Raw genomic sequence first — 6,000 nt, forward strand, 5'->3', positions numbered from 1 at the left:
TATTTGAGGGAAAAAAAGGAATGGCAAAAGAACTGAGGACTTAAGAACTTAAATCAGGAAATAGAAATGAAACAAATATTTACTTAGTCATGCGATTGATAGGAAAGGTTTAAAGAAGGGTTAAAATGCTTTAAAGAAACCTGGAAAAAAACATTTAAGAACATTTAAGGAGCCAGATCAATAAATCCTACTAGAGGAAGAGAGAACGTGGATTTGGCTTTCGTTAATAACCATGGGAACAGAGAAAATGAAAGCTATATAAATTATTTTTCAAAGTAAAGAAAAAGAGAAAGAAGGGGAAGACCCAACATTTTAGTTTGTTTCATTTAGAAAAATGATGCAACCTGATGGAAAAATTAACAGGATCCCGCTGATTGCCATGAGAACAGCCTGTTGGGGAAGAGGTTTGGAGGCAGGATTACTCTGTAGTTGAGGATCTGATTAGACTCACATAAGGTGGGAGCCATAGACGTGAATGGTGGTCACAGACAGGGTACAATATTGAGATTTTTATGGTAAGGAGTTTAATGTGAAACAATATATTTCTTTTGTTTCAAGCATCCCAATTGGGGTAACTTTTCAAATTTTTTGGTCACACCCAGTGGTGCTTAGGGGCTTACTCCTGGCTCTGCCCCCACCCCTTAAAAAAGCTTTTGGATTTTGTATTCTGAGGAACCAAGTGAACAAAAAGAAGACTATAACAACGCAAGGATGATGATGGGAAAAGCTTTAATGCTGGGGAAATGGAAAAACAAACAAAACAACCACCAATGAACAATCCAACAACCTTAGTCCAGTCCTAATTGTTTTTTGCACAAATAGAAAAATGTGTGTTGAAATTCATTTGGCATCTCCAAATACTCAATCTTGAGAAGATCAAAGTTGGGCGTCTTGAAGTTCTGCTTTTTAAAATTTATTACAGGGGCTGGAGAAATAGTATAGCAGGTAGTACGCTTGCCTTGCCTGCAGCTGAGCCGGGTTTGATCCCTGGCATCCATATGGTCCTCAAGCACAATCAGGAGTAATTACTGAGTGCAGAGCTAGCAGGAATACTGGGTTTGAAAAAAAAGAGACACCAAAAACAGCAATAAAAAATTGGATTACTTCAGAATTAGAATGTCCTGTTCATCAAAGAGAATGTGCATCGAAAGAGTGAAAAAAAATCCATAAAAGGGGAGAAACTATTTGCAAATAATGTACTTTATAAAGGATTGGTATTCAGAATGTATAAGTAAGTCCTACAACTCAGCAACAGGAAAAAAACCCAATTTAAAAATGGGCAAAGAATATGAATATATATATTTCTCCAAGCAAGATATATTTATAGGTAATCCATAAACACAAGAAAAAACATTGCTAGCATTGTTAGGTAAATGCAAATAAAAACCACATTGTGAGAAAATACTTCATAACAACTAAGGTCCAGAACCCCCCTAAGGAAATAACAAGTGTATGTACACAAGGATGTGGTGAAATTGGAACTTTTTTGGGGGGTTTGTTTTTGGATTACACCCAGCTGTGCTCAGGTCTTAATCTTGGCTCAGCGCTCCGGGTCACTCCTGGTGGGGGTAGGGGGAACGTGGGGTGCTGGGGATCGAACCTGGGTTAGCTGTAAGGTAAGTGTCTTACATATTGTGCTCTCTCTCCAGCCCCAGAAACCGAAACTGGGCACAGTTGGTAAGAATGTAAAATGCTGCAGCATTGGTACATTAAAAAAAACCTGGCCATTTTTTTTATGTAGGAGTACTGCTATTTATTCAGCTACTGATTAGCTGATTGAATTGGGCATGAACTCCACCTTACTTTTTTTTCTTTTCATAGTTTTATTTATTTATTTTTTGTCTTATATTTATTTATTGAATCACTATGGGAAAAGTCACTAAGCTTTCAGGTTTAAGTCTCAGTCATACAATGATCAAACACCTCTCCCTTCACCAGTACTCATTTTTCCCCACCAAGAACCCCAATATACCCCCCTCCCAACCCTCCCAATGCCTGTGAGGCAGATAATTTCCACTTAACTCTTCTCTACATTGATTACATTCATTATTTCGACAAAAGATGCACCATTATTGTTTAGAATTTCCCCCCCAACAATCAGAATTGCTGAAAAGGCATTGTGAACTACTTTGTTTTCTATAGCTGGTTATGAGAATCATATAATGTTGTGTGGCCGCAATAGCGGCCATGCAAAAAAAAATAACTTGGCGATTTCTTAAAGATGTAAATATGGAAGCATCTGTGACTTGGAAATTTCACTTCAATTCCTAAACTAACTGAAAATAGTGTTTCAAACAGATATTTGCTAAATGTTCATGGAAAAATTATTTACAATAGCCAGAAGGTGGGAACAACTCAAATACTCATTGGCAAATTAGTGAATAAACAAAGTGTCATCCACATATACAATAGCATGTTATTCAGCCAAAAAAGGAAATTCTGACACATGTTATAGCATGAATAAACTTTTTATTATTGAATTTCAGTGAGATCGTTCCAAAGCTTTCATGATTTTCAGTCATAAAATAATATCCCTTCTGCCACCCCCACCCTACCCCACCCTCTGCCTCTATGGCAGATAATTTCCTTATTTCTCTCACCTTTTGGGCATTATGGTTTGGAATACAGATACTGAGAGGCAGTATACTGGAATACAGATACTGTTTAAAAGACCACAATGGGCATCAAAGAACTAGCAGTTTGGAATGACAGAACGAAAAAGTCAATGAGGCACGCTCTTCACAAGTGTGAGGCCCCGATTTCAACTCTCAGCGAAGCAGAAAGTTTTACACAAAAACCTAGTATTAATAGACATGTGTGTCCAGGCTGACTGTGCCCTTCCTGGTCCGAGGACTGCCCTGCACTCATCCTCACGCCCACCTGCCCGCATGCAGCCCCGCCCCCAAACCTGCCCCACCTCGGCTCCAGCCCCGCTCCTGCTCCAACCACGCCCCCGTTCTAGCCCCGCCCCACTCTAGCCCCGCCCCCGATCCAGCCCCGCCCCGCTCTCGCCAGGCCCCCAAACCAGCCCCGCCCCGTCCCAGCCCCGCCCTGCTCCAGGCTCGCCCCCACACCAGTCCCTTCCCAACCAGCCCCGCCCTGCTCCAGCCCCGCCCCGGCTCCAGCTCCGCCCCCAAACCAGCCCCGCCCCCAAACCAGCCCTTTCCCAACCAGCCCCTTCTCCGGCGCCTGGCCCCGCCCCTAGCCCCGCCCCATCTGGGCAAAGCCCCGCCCCGCCCCGCCCCGCCTCAGAGACCAGCGTCGCCACTGGGCGCCTGCCCGAGTTCCTGTCACGTTCCCCTGAGGTGCGAGCGCGCGGCGTCGAGCCTCCGTCTGTCGCGTGGCCGCCGTGAGTCCCAGCGCGCGAGCCGGTGAGCAGGGGCGGGGCCGGGCGGGGCCGGGCGTGGACGTGGGACTCGGGGGCGGCGGCCGCGCGGGCAGGTGTGAGGCGACGCGACGCGACCCGGCCCAGGCGCCCCCTCCCGCGCTGCCGGCGGCCTCTCGCGTCGGGCAGCCTCGAGCTCGCGCGCGGGCGCTTCCGCGGGCGCTGGCGGGGCTTGGGCGGGGTCCCAGGCGCGCCCCCCGACTCCCACGCGTGCCGGGGGCAGCTGGGCGCCCCCGTGCCTGGCCCCGTCAGGCCGCTCGGTTCTGACCCGGCTGCTGCGGCCTTGGGCGGGGGAGGGAGAGGAAAGACGCCCACCTGCGCGCGAGACTCGCTTCATCCGCAGATTGATTCCTGGCTGAGCTTGGGGAGTCGCGGGACGACACCGGCCACCCGCGTCAGCCTGCGGCCCGGGGCCCCTCCGCCCTCCCGCCCCGGCCCACCCACTCCCCGCCCCGCCCAGACCCCGCCCCTCCCCGCCCCCACCTAGCCCAGCCCCACTCCCCGCACCCCCCCCTCCCCGCCCCCCGCCCAGCCCCACTCCCCGGCCCCCTCCCCTCACCCCGCCCCACTCCCCGCCCCCACCCTGCCCCACTCCCCGGCCCACGCCCCACCCCAGCCCACCTCCCTCCCCACCTCCCACCCCGCCCCCTCCCCGCCCCCACCCAGCCCCACTCCCTGGCCCAGTCCCCGCCCCCCGCCCAGCCCCACCCTCTGACTCCCACAGAACCCCCTGCCTGTTTTGACAGGCACCGTTTTTTTTTTTTAAGTCTGGTTGTTGAAATCTGGGGGCGATTTCAGCGTTGTTGACTCTGTGGTTTGGACCTCTAGCTCTGTCGTCTTTTTGTTCCAGGACTGCTTTGGCTGTCTGGGGAGTTTCCTTATTCCACATAAAGTTTAAGAACGTTTGGTTCATGTCTTCAAAAATGTCACTTTCTGGGGAATGTGCTGAAGCTCTGTAGTGCTTCGTAGGCTTGTCATTTTAACAGTGTTGATTCTTTCAAGGCACAGACAGGGCATGCATGCATTTCCACTTGCTTATGTCTTTTTCTCTTTCTTTTAGTAATGACTTGTGGTTTTCTTTGTGCAAGACTTTCACCTCCTTTTTAAAATCGATTCCCAGGTATTGAGCCAGATTTAGATGCATGTGAGATAAGAAACTTAATCCCTGAACTATCTGTCTCCTTCATTATTTTTTTAAATAGAGATAGCTACATTATTATAAATCAGCAATACAAACTTAGACAAAAACTCTAAAATAACAAGTTTTATTTATTTATTATTAATGTAGGAGTACTGCAATTTATTCAGCCACTGATTAGGCTGATTGAATTGGGCATGAACTCCGTAAAAATGAACAAGTCTTAATCCATGAGCATTGACTTGTCAAGATACTTAAGTCGGGGAAATATTTTATTTAGCGTCAGGAATTGGATCCCACATCAAGCCCAGTGTTCTGCTGTTAAGTGGCATCCTTGGTCCCTGAATTCTTGGAAGTTTTCTGTCTGCTTTTGTCTCAAGACAATGGAAATACAGTTCTCATTTTCTTTGTGGTTACTGCCACTCTTCCTGCATGGAATTGGCCATTATGAAATAACCTCAGGTGTACCTATGAAAGTCTTAACTGCTTTTGTAAGTCTATCTACAGTTATTGTCTTATGATAGTGCCCAAAGTGGAGCTGCAGATACAGTCCAAGTCAAAAGGGAACATGTTTCAATTCATCGGATGAAAATACAGCTATGTTTAAGTTCTGTGTGGTCATATTATCATCTAGAGAGGACTTCTTTCATTGGTCATTCTCTAAGCACCAAAGAGCCTTCTTAAGAGTTATCTGTCATTCACCTGATTTCTGGTGTTGGTAATTTCTAGACTTGGTGATTGTCCACTCTGAAACCTAGAAACTCTGGTCTGTCTCCTAGTCCTGATTCCTCAGACCTCTGCCCTTTTTGACCACCAGCAGAAAATGATGTCTCAGCTAAGTTTTTTGCTTATTTTGTACTTGGCCGCTATATAGTCAAGGGCACAAGCACAGAAACCTAAATATTAGGGTTAGAGAAAATGTAATATTTAAATTTATAATATATTACATGGACTGGAGAGATAGCACAGCAGGTAGGGCATTTGCCTTGCATGCAGCCAACATGGCTCACCCGAGTTCAAGTCCTCCACCCCTCTTGGAGAGCCCGGCAAGCTACTGAGAGTATCTTGCCTGCACAGCAAAGCCTGGCAAGCTACCCGTGACGTACTGATATGCCAAACACAATAACAACAAAGTCTCCAATGGAGACGTTACTGGGCCCGCTCGAGAAAATTGATGAACAACGGGAGGACCTTACTTACCTTACTTACTTAATATATTACATACTATATATTATGTATAATATTTTTCTGTGATAGGAGAGCCCGGCAAGCTACCGAGAGTATTCGATATGCCAGACACAGTAACAACAACAGAAAAAAGAAATTAGAAAATATTTGCAGTGTGATATGCAGGTTACATGATTTAAAACCACATAAATCACTGTTAAACTGTGTTTCATATGTACGTACGTTACATGTAAGTTATAAAGTTATATTTACTAATCACTGTCACTGTCCTGTTGTTCATCAGTTTGCT

Source organism: Sorex fumeus, unplaced genomic scaffold (assembly GCF_029834395.1).
Source record: "Sorex fumeus unplaced genomic scaffold, SorFum_2.1 ptg000017l, whole genome shotgun sequence".
In the NCBI taxonomy this organism is placed as follows: Eukaryota; Metazoa; Chordata; class Mammalia; order Eulipotyphla; family Soricidae; genus Sorex; species Sorex fumeus.